The sequence below is a fragment of the Herpailurus yagouaroundi genome, unplaced genomic scaffold (genome assembly GCF_014898765.1).
Source record: "Herpailurus yagouaroundi ecotype Mexico unplaced genomic scaffold, PumYag 159, whole genome shotgun sequence".
Lineage (NCBI taxonomy): Eukaryota > Metazoa > Chordata > Mammalia > Carnivora > Felidae > Herpailurus > Herpailurus yagouaroundi.
This window is the reverse complement of record NW_024412400.1, coordinates 44,262,567-44,273,518: the sequence shown is the minus strand read 5'-3', so window position 1 is coordinate 44,273,518 and position 10,952 is coordinate 44,262,567. Positions and strand designations below refer to the sequence as shown.

General features: G+C 40.1%; 1 protein-coding gene across 2 annotated transcripts in view; it reads left to right on the top strand.

Annotated features, from left to right (window-relative positions):
• Positions 1–4,786, top strand: part of TM4SF1 (transmembrane 4 L six family member 1) — a 25,007-nt gene extending 20,221 nt beyond the window's left edge. The window contains exons 6-7 of one of the 2 annotated variants that reach the window (XR_005792135.1): positions 2,093–2,324; positions 4,386–4,786. The gene's annotated coding sequence lies outside the window, so the exon portion shown is untranslated. Of the gene's footprint in view, positions 1–2,092; positions 3,076–4,385 lie in introns of those variants that run through there. The other variant, XM_040480457.1, reaches the window with a different exon arrangement.
• Positions 4,787–10,952: the final 6,166 nt, after the last annotated feature.

The window sequence follows — 10,952 nt, the reverse complement described above, 5'->3', positions numbered from 1 at the left end:
TAGGGCTTTGTGTCTTCTGGGTTTTTTATCCCACTTTCTCTCCCTCATCCTCTCCTTCTTCTTCTACGTTTCTCTGTTCTCCGTGCATTGCTGTTGCTGTGCCATTACCTTGGGGTCATTACACCACTTAGGTCCTTTCTACTGGATGCCCGAGGCATCAGGCTCCTGGGGAGGGTAACAGACATTTTCTCCCTTGATATTTTATATCTGTTAAACAGAGTTGGGCCCTTTCAAGAGACAGGATTCCCTGATCTATTGGGAATTATCTTCAGAAGTTTTCTGCTTTTCGTGTTTATTGGCCTGGGAAATAGATGAGTTAATAAAGGAGCTTCTCGGGCTGTTGGACAGCAGAGCCCCTCCTGTGTGCTGGGTGCCCTACAGTGGCTTCCCGACGGAACGGTTCTAATCTTTTCTGTGCTTCTGTCTCCCTCTGGCAGTCTTATGAAGACTACGGACTTCTTTGAAGAATGCCATTTAAAAGTGCATAAAATAAAGCATGATCTTTAATCGAATTGTGATATTTCATCAAAATGTTTTTGATAAAATATTGCAATATTTTTATCAAAACATTTTTGAAAATTATAATACAGTTTACCTGACAGCCAGCTCCATCACACCAGCCTCTGTAGACAGGAAGGCAGGCAGTGGTCTAGGGGGTGGGCCTAGCAACTGTACTTTTGATACAGAAGTAACATACAATTTATATATTGTTTATAATCATATATGCTTTGTATTGTTAATCAAAGCATGATCAGCATTGCTGATACTACTGTGAATTGTTTCATATAGTCATAACAAAGGAAATACTATATTTTCCTTACAGGTTAGTAAAAACATTGGCTTTTTTTTTTTTTTTTCTCTGGAGTTTAACACGCCTTCTCCCAGGTATCTATCCCTGGGCCTCTTGGGAATTCTTGGGCACCAGATTAAGAGCCCCTGAAAGAGAAAATCCAAACAAGAGGCATAATGATCAGGTATAAGCACCTCTTTTTCTTAAGTCTATCCTCAAGGCAACAACAATAATAATGATTAATCATGATAGTGACAATAGCAACCATTTATTGAGTTCCTTTGATGGGTCAGTTACTATACTTAGTTTCTACACATATTATTTCACAGAAATCTCTCAGCATTCCTAGGAAGTGTTGCTTGTCTCCACTGTACAGAGTCAAAGCTCAGAGAAGTTAAGTAATATGCCCAAGGCATATCATGATATGACTTCAGGGCAATCTAACATGAAAACCCATGCTTTGCTGGTTTCTGTCCTTGGCCCCCTCTTCCTCCTCTGCTACCCCTGCCCAGGTGCTGGGGTCTTGTCTCCTCCAACACTGACTCAGCCTCTCCACTCACCCAAGGGGGGCTTTGACAGGTCCCTGTGACCCTCAGTCATCCCACCCCAGAGCTGAAGTTTGAGTGACTCAAAGTTTTCCCTAGTCTGTAAATTCTTTAATAGTAGACATTGCCATTTTCCAGAGGAAATGGCAAAATAAATCACCTTCTACCCTAGTTTATTTATATTTATAGCTCACATGGTGGGTCTATAATATTCCAAACCCTTCCATTTGACTGGAAATTCCCTCAGAGATTGTACCAAAACAGCTTATTATATCACCTGGCAACATAAAAGCAATACGATTACTGTAGAATCTGAGTCACCTGAATAGCACACATGGCCCAAAGGTTAGATAGTTCCCTCTGAGTATAAATTTACCATAGTTGCCAAATGTATAAATAACTTGCTAGATATAGGGAATCTCTTGAAGTAAAGTCTGAGGAAATTGATGGAGCATTACCTTCACCACAATTTGTTTCTTGTATGCATGTGAGACCCTTTTGACTATGTTTCCTCTGATGCTTACCCACCATGGGAACAGGTATGGGATTTGGTGCAACTTTTCAGAAAAGCAACAATCTGTAAGGTCTGCATATCCTTTTTAACCCACTGTATGTGTGTATGTGTCTGTCTATTCTATCTATCTACCTATCATCTGTCTACCTACCGTCTACCTCCCTATCTATCTATCATCTATCTATATATCTATAAAATCTAGTAATTTATTTTAGGAAAATCATTAAGGATATTTGATTTTAGCCTTGCAGATGCCACCACCCGGAGCCCCCTGAGCCTCCCAGCCACAGTCAACTCCACCGAGTTCTTCAACATTGCTATGGATGGCAAGCTCTTGGGTCAAATCTCCATCGAGCTGTTTGCAGACAAAGTTCCCAAGATAGTAGAAAACTTTCATGCTCTGAGCACTGGGGAGAAAGGATTTGGTTATAAATTTTCCTGCTGTCACAGGATTATTCCAGGATTTATGTGCCAGGTGACTTGACTTCATAATCCATAATGGCAAGTCCATCTGTGGGGAGAAATGTGATGATGAGAATTTCATTCTGAATCACACAGGTCTTGGTATCTTGTCCATGACAAATGCTGGACCCAACACAAACAGTTCTCAATTTTGCATCTGCACTGCCACACTGAGTGGTTGGGTGGTCGGCATGTGGTTTTTGGCAAAGTGAAAGAGAGCATGAATATTTGGAAGTATAGACTGCTTTGGGTCCAGTAATGGCAACACAGCAACACACCAGTGCTGATTGTGGACAAATCTAATAATTTGGCTTGTGTTTTATCTTAACCACCAGCGCATTCCTTCTGTAGCTCAGGAGGGCATCCCTTCACCCCCATCGACTAGAAATATCCTATAATCTTTGTGCTTTCACTGCAGTTCTATGGGTTCCATATTTTCCTTATTCCCCTCCAAGTGTAGCTTGATTGCAAAGTTAAATTTATGATTATGAAATAAAACCTAAACAAATAAACAAAAAAATGTCCAGTTCCAGGGATAATTTTGGGAGTAGTATTTATACCAAGAAAAATAACAAGAGCCTAAATGTCCAACAAGGAACTGGTTTGGTCAAATGTCAGCACAATAAAATTTTATTTATATTTATTATATATATGCACTAAAAAGTAATTTTGGTTAGATTCTGGGTGATTTTTGTCTTGATTCATTTTGCCTATCTATACCTACCAAAGTTTTTACAATAAACACATATTACATTTGGAAAGAAAGCCAAAATGAGAAAACAAATATTCATTCGTGAAATCATTCAGGGAGTCGTCCACAGTCTTTGAAGGAAAATCCCCAAGTGTATGAGAAAACCATTGTTCCTTTCGGTGGACAGAGGAGTCATTCTTCAGTGAACTCTGGAGACTAATTGTGCAGGAAATTAGCTGAAGGGCTGGGCCAGGTGAGACAGGCAGTAACCACAGGCTAAAAATATTGTGGGGAGGCCATAATTCCCACTCTGTTTTTGGGAAATGTAAGTACGTGGTGTCTACTTAGTCTAGCTACCAAATAAGATTTTTATAAATATCAGCTACATATCTGTTTTTCCATTCTTAAAAATGAAAGCAATGAAATGCTTTTACTTTGAGAATTGGCCTTTTATCAGGGCTTTTTGTAGCACAGCTTGAATTTTCCTCATTTTCCTCTTCTGAGATGAGAGGGATGGTCAACAATGGGGTTATAGGACGTGGTCCAGCCTGGTTTGTGGAGATGATTCACAGCACATTATATAGAGAAATTGTCACCCACCCCAGGCTAGTAAAAATGGTCCTTCCTCCCCTTTTAACACAAAATAATTTTTGTGTGTGTTCATCTTTGTCAATTTAGATACTTTTTAAAAAAGTGGGCCAGGTTGGGATCTCACAGAATACTTAACTCCCTATTGTTTAATCCCTTGGCTAAAGTAGATGTTCTAAAACTACACTCAGTTCTGTCAATAATCTCTGACACCTAGGTTAAGTTTTTAACTTTTTAAACTTTTATTGAAATGTAAATTTTTTACATGTAGAAAAATGCACACAAAAATGTGTAGCTCAGTGAATTTTTTTAAATTTCAGTTTATTTTTGAGAGAGACAGAGCATGAAGGGGGGGAGTGACAGAGAGAGAGGGAGACACAGAATCCAAAGTAGGCTCCAGGCTCTGAGCTGTCAGCACAGAGCCCAACGTGGGGCTCGAACTCATGAACCCCAAGATCATGACTTGAGCCGAAGCCAGATGCTTAGCAGACTGAGCCACCCAGGTGCCCCTACCTCAGTGAATTTTTACGTATATTTATACACATGTAACCACCATCTAGATCAAGATGTAGGACTCCCAGCACTCAGACAACTCTCTCGTGTCCTCTCCGAGACAGTATGTACCTACCATCACCACACACACTCAGAGTAACTACAGTTCTGATTTCTATCACCATAGATTAGTTCTGTCTGTGCTTGAACTTTATAGAAATTGAATAATAAAGCATGCTTTCCTTGTGTCTGGTTTTTCTCACTGAACGTTATGTTGTTGAATGTTGACTCCTGAAATATCAGCAGAACGATCTGTTCATGAGACAACGCTGAATGTATTGCTTACGGCCATCAGGGAGAATACCACCTTGAAAGAACTTTCATTGGAGGGAGAAGGAAAAGGCTGAATTTGAGATTTTGATTCTGGTTCAGGTGAGTCTTTCAGTGCGAAGACTTGAATAGGATTTGTAGGAATTCTATCATTTAGGACTATGGGAAAAGCATGGCAAGGATTTCGAGGTGAAAGGTTCAAAGACTCCTGAGATATGAACTCTTGATGTTTTCTATTGAAAAGATGATGGGGTCTTTTGGGAAGTTCTATAATGAAAAATAAAGTTATTTGCCTGGTCAAGAGTATCCTGGAATAGTAAAGCTATGTTAATGAAGACTATGGAATAATAAAATCATGCTAATATAGACAGTAAGCTGTGGAGCAGTTTATGGTTTTAGTCCTCAGTGTCCAAGTGGGGGTTGGAAGGTAGGTGGTTTCAATTTGTAATAATTTTGGTATTCATCTGTGTTGTCTTATGTAGCAGGAGTTTGTTCTTGTCCTTTGCTGTATAGTGTTCCATTATTTGAAAATAATACAGTTTATTTACTCTGACTCTATTAATGGATATTTGGGGTGTTTCCAGCTTTTGTATCTTTGGAAATATGTTCTTATGATCATTCTTGTATGTGTTTTTTTGGTGCATATAGTACAAGTGTTGGTTTGTTTGCTTTTGCCTTGGTAAGGACTCAAACTGCCAATAGAGGTTCTTTTGTTGTGCTCTAGTTAGCATCCCAGGGAACCCAGAGTTTCCCCCTGGCCCAGCACCCTGAAGGTTTGGCTCATCTCTTCATCCAAGGGATTTACAATCAGTCATGAGTTCAGTATATCTGAAATGACCACTACATGCCCTGTCCTGTACAAGGTGCTGACGACCCAGCTGTAAACAATATTTTACAAGCTCTAGTAGGCAGAGTCCTTGACCATGTGGCTCACCATGGTATTCATGGCTCCTAGAATAATGCCCGGCAGGTAGCAGGTACTCAATGATCAGTGGGTCAGCAAATCTGGTCTGCTGCCTGTTTTCGTAAATAATGTTTTGTGGAAAGACAGCCATACTCATTTGTTTACATAGTGTCTATGGTTTCCTTCCTGCTGCAGTGGCAGAATGGATAATTGTGAAAGTTAACTTATGTTCCCACAAGACCTGAAATATTTACTATCTAAATCTTTACTGAAAGAGTTTGCTGACGTCTAGTCTAGCTGGCCATTTGTCTCACTAAAAATTGACACTTCCATTACAACAGGAGAAGTATGGGTATTTTTGTTATTTTTAAGCTTATTATAGAAATTAAAAAACATTTTAATAAGTAGAGAGAGAAAAAAATGAAATTGGTTTACCAGCCAACCAGCTAGAAGAATGGATACTAGGGAATATATTAGTTTCCTAGGGATGCCATAACAAAATACCACAAACTGGGTAGCACAGAGCAACAGAAATTTATTTTCCCCCGGTTCTGGAGGCCAGAAGTCCAACATCAATGTGTCAGCAAAGCCATGCTCCCACTGAAGTTGCTAGGGAAGGATTTGTTTCAGGACTCTTCCCTAGCTTCTGGAAGTCTCAGGCATTCCCTCCACTTGTAAAAGGACATCCTTTCCCTATGTCTCTTCATGTAGACTTGTCTCTGTGCATATCTATATCTGTGTCCAAATTTCCCATTCTTAGAAGGACACTAGTTGAATTGCATTAAGGTCCACCCTAATAACCTCTTGATTAATTTGATTACCTCTGTAAAAACTGTATTTCCAAATACAGTCACATTCTGAGGTACTAGGTATTAGGACTTCAACATATCTTTCTTGAGGGGACACAATTCAGCCCACAACAGAGGAAATACTAGCTGTCTCTGGGACTTCATTAGCATCTTCTAAACTAAACAGATGTCCTATGAGACCTCTTTGGAAAAAGTCTGGGAAATAGTACACACAAGACAAATCTTCCTGAAGATTCACCACAACATTAACATTCCATAAACTCTGAGAAGTCTTCTTGTAAAACCTGTTTAACTCAAAACTTCCCAAATTATTTAACTCACAGACCCTAGGGCTGCAGCTTTGGAAAGAAAGTAAATAGCAGATAAGAAGAGAATCACGGATTTGGAAACATGATAAACTTGTAAAGGGGCAATAGATGATAGAGGTCAGAGGAAATTTTTAATGGTGACCAGGAACTTAGGAGGAAAGAAACAAAAATTCTCAATATAATTAGCTGCTGCCTGTTCAATGTACAGAAACTCTGATGTGCTTTATCTACATCTGCTGTTCTTGAATAGCTATGCATGGTTACCACCTTTCTGGATCTTGCTCCAATTCCCTAGGAGAATATTATGTGTCCTTCAAGGACCCCAGCTCCCTAGGTTTGTAAGGAGTTCCGATTTCCAATGTCACAATTTTGGAAATGAAAGTTTCTACTGTAGCTGTCTTGGTCTCCAAGTGGGAGATGTCTCTGAGTGGGACAGACAATAGAATTTCAGAGATATAAGTAACTTAATTATAAGTCATTTCATTCCTCCATAGTTTAGGGTCAAAGCTAGATCTTCCACCAACTCCATTTCGAGTCCCAATGTGTTAATCGTGGGGTGTGCTTGTATGTGAGTGTGGGCACTGGAATATGTAACCTACAAACCCTTGCAAAGACTGAGAAGAAACTTCCCTCTGCATTTTCCTATGCATCCTCTTGTGCATGGGTGTAGAGGTATGGGGAGCAAGGACATGCCATCGATGTGAGGTAGGCAAAGCTTGAGGATAGAAAGAGACAGAAATGAAATGACATATTAGTAACCAGTTTCTGCAAAGGCAAGTTGGATGATTCAGTCTTTAGCACCTCTGGCTAGAGGGTTAGTGTGTCCTGTGAGTCAGGTAATCTGTGAGCAATTAGGCGTTTCTTTGGCCCAGGGAAGCGTCACACTAGAGGCGATGGTGAGTCTCACCTTGTATAATGAGAGAAGTATTCATATTCACATCTTCAGGACTCCCTATGCAGATGAGAACATCAGGGTTTGGAAGCTTGTAGATGTGCTAGGTGGGAGAACCGCACCCAGATATAGAGAAAGTATGAGGAGGGCTGCAGAGGCTCCCTTGACCTTCCCTGAGCACCACACTTTTCTTGGCTCCACACCTTTTACTCTCCCATCACCTCTGCTTCTGAGGGTAAAGCAAACTAAATGAAATGGTTTCCATAGACCACAAGGGGGTGGTTCTATTTTCCTTTCTGAAGATTTCTTTTTTCTTTGGAAGTCATTCCCCTTTTATTAAAAAAAATTTTTTTTAAGTTCATTTGTTTATTTTGAGAGAGGGAACATGAGTTTGAGCGGGGTGGGATAGAGAGAGGGAGAGAGAAAGAATCCCAATCAGGCTCCATGTTGTCAACTTAGAGCCCAGTGTGGGGCTTGAACTCATGAACCGTGAGATCTGACCTGAGCTGAAATTGAGTCAGCCACTTAACCAGCTGAGTCACCGAGATGCCCCTCACTCCCCCTTTAATGCCTCAGGGAATTAAATGACAACTAGACTCTGACTTTGACTTTTACCAAATAACAAGCACATTTGAATAACTAAAGGTCCACAGAAATTTGATCAGCCAAAGGACCATACAGAACAGGTGCTGGTTTTCACTCAGGAACCTGGGATTTGGGTTATGACTGGTGATCTTGGAGAAGTCATTTTTTTCTCTCTGAGCCTCAGTTTCCTAATTTGCAAAGTGGAGATAATAATGTAATCTCTAACTGCCTATCAGGATTAGGATGGTCAAACTAGATCCTATATGAGATCATTGTAATTTATAAAGTTTTGTGTCATATTATTGTTATTTTGTCCATGAATTTAAAAGGATTAGAATAGTAGTTCCATTCTATTATCACTCTCATTAATTCTTGCCTCATCATCATCTTCCTCACCCAAGTCATGAGCTCTGGGATTCAGGAGCCACCCAACATGTGAAGACTTTGCATATAACTTCTTCTTCCTTTGAACTTTAGAACAGGAGCTCAACTCTGTATGTTAAAATCACCCAGCAACTAGGCACCAATATCTCTCATGAACATAGAGGTAAGAATTCTCAACAATCTAGTAGCAAATCAAATCTTAACAATGTATAAAAAGAATTATCTATCACAGCTAAGTGGGATTTAGCTCATGAATGCAAGTCTGGTTCAACATTTAAAAATCAATTAATGTAACCTGCCACATGAACAGACTAAAAAAGAAGAAAGATTACATCTCATACCAATATATGGACAAAATCCAACACCCATTCATGATAACAAAACAAAACAACTCTTGTCAAACTAGGAATAGAGGCAATTTCCTCAACTTGATAAAGAATATCTACAAAAATCCACAGCTAACATCTTACTTAAGTGAATAACTAGAGTGTTTTCTGCTAAGATCAAGAGCAAAGCAAGTATGTCCCCTCTCATCACTCCTTTTCAACATCATACTGGAAGTCTTAGCTAATATAACAAAACAAAACAAAAATGATATAAAAGGCATACAGATTGGGAAAGAAGAAATAAGCTGGTTTTGTTTACAGCTGACATGATTGTCTCTGTAGGAAATCCAAAAGAATCAACAAAAAAACTCCTAGAACTAATAAATGACTTTAGAAAGTCGGTCACTGATCTGTAGCAAGAAGGGCAAATTTCTGGAATATATGCTCCAAACTCACTTGTCCTGTCACCCATGGCAGACCTCACTGACCTTTCCCAAACTCTTTCCCAGTGAGCCCAGACACGGCCTTAGGATCCTTCTCAGCCCATCAGGTGGGCATCAATAATTGATCAGAGTTTGCCAGTGGAATCCCCTTTGTCATCTCTGCTTTATAGATTCACCCCATCTCCAAACCAGGGTCGGCTTTGCTGGATCTTCTTCCCCCTAGTCCTGCCTCCTTCTCCATGACTTGAAAAGTTTGGTGTTTTCACAGGAAAGCTCTCCAACAGAGGCTGAACAGACTCTGTGACGGCTGCTCAGGCTCTAGGACAAAGCTGTACCTTCATACTGTGCTTAGTCTTTCGCTCTCAAGGACTTTCTGCAAACATTAACTCATTTATTTGAAAAGTCTGGGGCTATGAGGACTAATGAGATAATGCTGATGAAACACTCTGTGTTCCCAAGATGAAAGACAGCAGGCTATTCATATAAAAGGCATTTTTAGAGGCTACTGAAAATTCTCACAGGGGTTGGCTGCCTTTTTTGCTTTGCTGTGAATATCGTTTAAGGCCAGGAGACAAGGCCTCACTACTGTTCTTTAGAGAAGGCTCGGTGATGTGGGAGGAGTAGCGGTGAGAACAGCTTGGTAGCACTCCTGCATCTATCACTTTCTAGTTTTATTATCTTAAGCAAGTTTCTTAATGTCTCTTAGCTTCTTTTCCCTCCTATGTCCAATGGGAATGATAACGTCTGGTTCAGATAATGTATGTGAGAATAGACACTTGATGTCAGCTCTTCTAAGGAGTTGGTCCGGCTTGGGCTGATTCTATAGAGCCACACAAGCAGTATATTTGCACTTTAGTAAGAGGAAATGTAGAGGATGGTGATGATTAAAAATCCAGAAAAGAGCCTTTCTCTGACTAACACGAGAATTAGGAGTGCTCAACTCTTTTAGAAATTCCCCTTATTGATCTTTAATTAAAAACAAGAGCCATGATGAGCCCAGCATGGCTCTAGAAGTCAGGTTGTATCCATTCAGACAGCTGACCTCTCTATTCAAAACATACTAAGTGGTTACTCCACACCAAGCTAAATAATGGGGATGAAAAACAAAGCTGTCATTTTCCCAATGTGTGAGAAGAAATCCCTGCTGCAAAATACAGATAACACATTTCATTAATTCTAAGATGCACATTTTCATCACACTGTAACATACCTGAAATTGGAGTGCATCTTAGACCTATCACAGTTTAAATAACAGCACTTCCTTCTTTTATTAATGCATCACAGAATAAATGGAGCATCTTGCAAATGATGACATCAGATTCAGTGAAATACAGCAATAGCTATCTCTCAGGACTATTTGCGGGTTAAAGGGAGTAAATTGGAAAAGCACCTGTATTTATGATCTACTTCTTCATAGCAGATAACCCCAAAATTTAGCAGCTTAAAGCAATAAACTTTTTTTTTTCCTCATGGTTTCAGTGGCCAGGAATCCAGGAGCAGTTTAACTCAGGTTCTAAGTCAGGGTTGCTTATGAGGCTGCAAAGGGAATTGGGTCTACTGTCATCTGAGGTTTGACTGGGTATGGAGGATCCACTTCCAAGATCATTCATGAAGCTGTCAGCTGGAGGCTTTAGTCTCTGCAATGTAGCCTTCTCCATTGAGCTGCTTATGACAAGGCATCTGGCTGATCCTAGAGTCAGTGGGGTGTGTGTGTGTGTGTGTGTGTGAAAGAGAGAGACAGAGACAGAGAGAGAAAGGCCCAAGATGAAAAGATTGAAGCTGCAGGTGTTTATACCTAGTCTTGGAAGTTACATACTGTCTCTTCTGCCACATTCTGTTGGTTACACAGACCAACACTGGTACAAGATAGGAGGGTGAGGAACACTGGG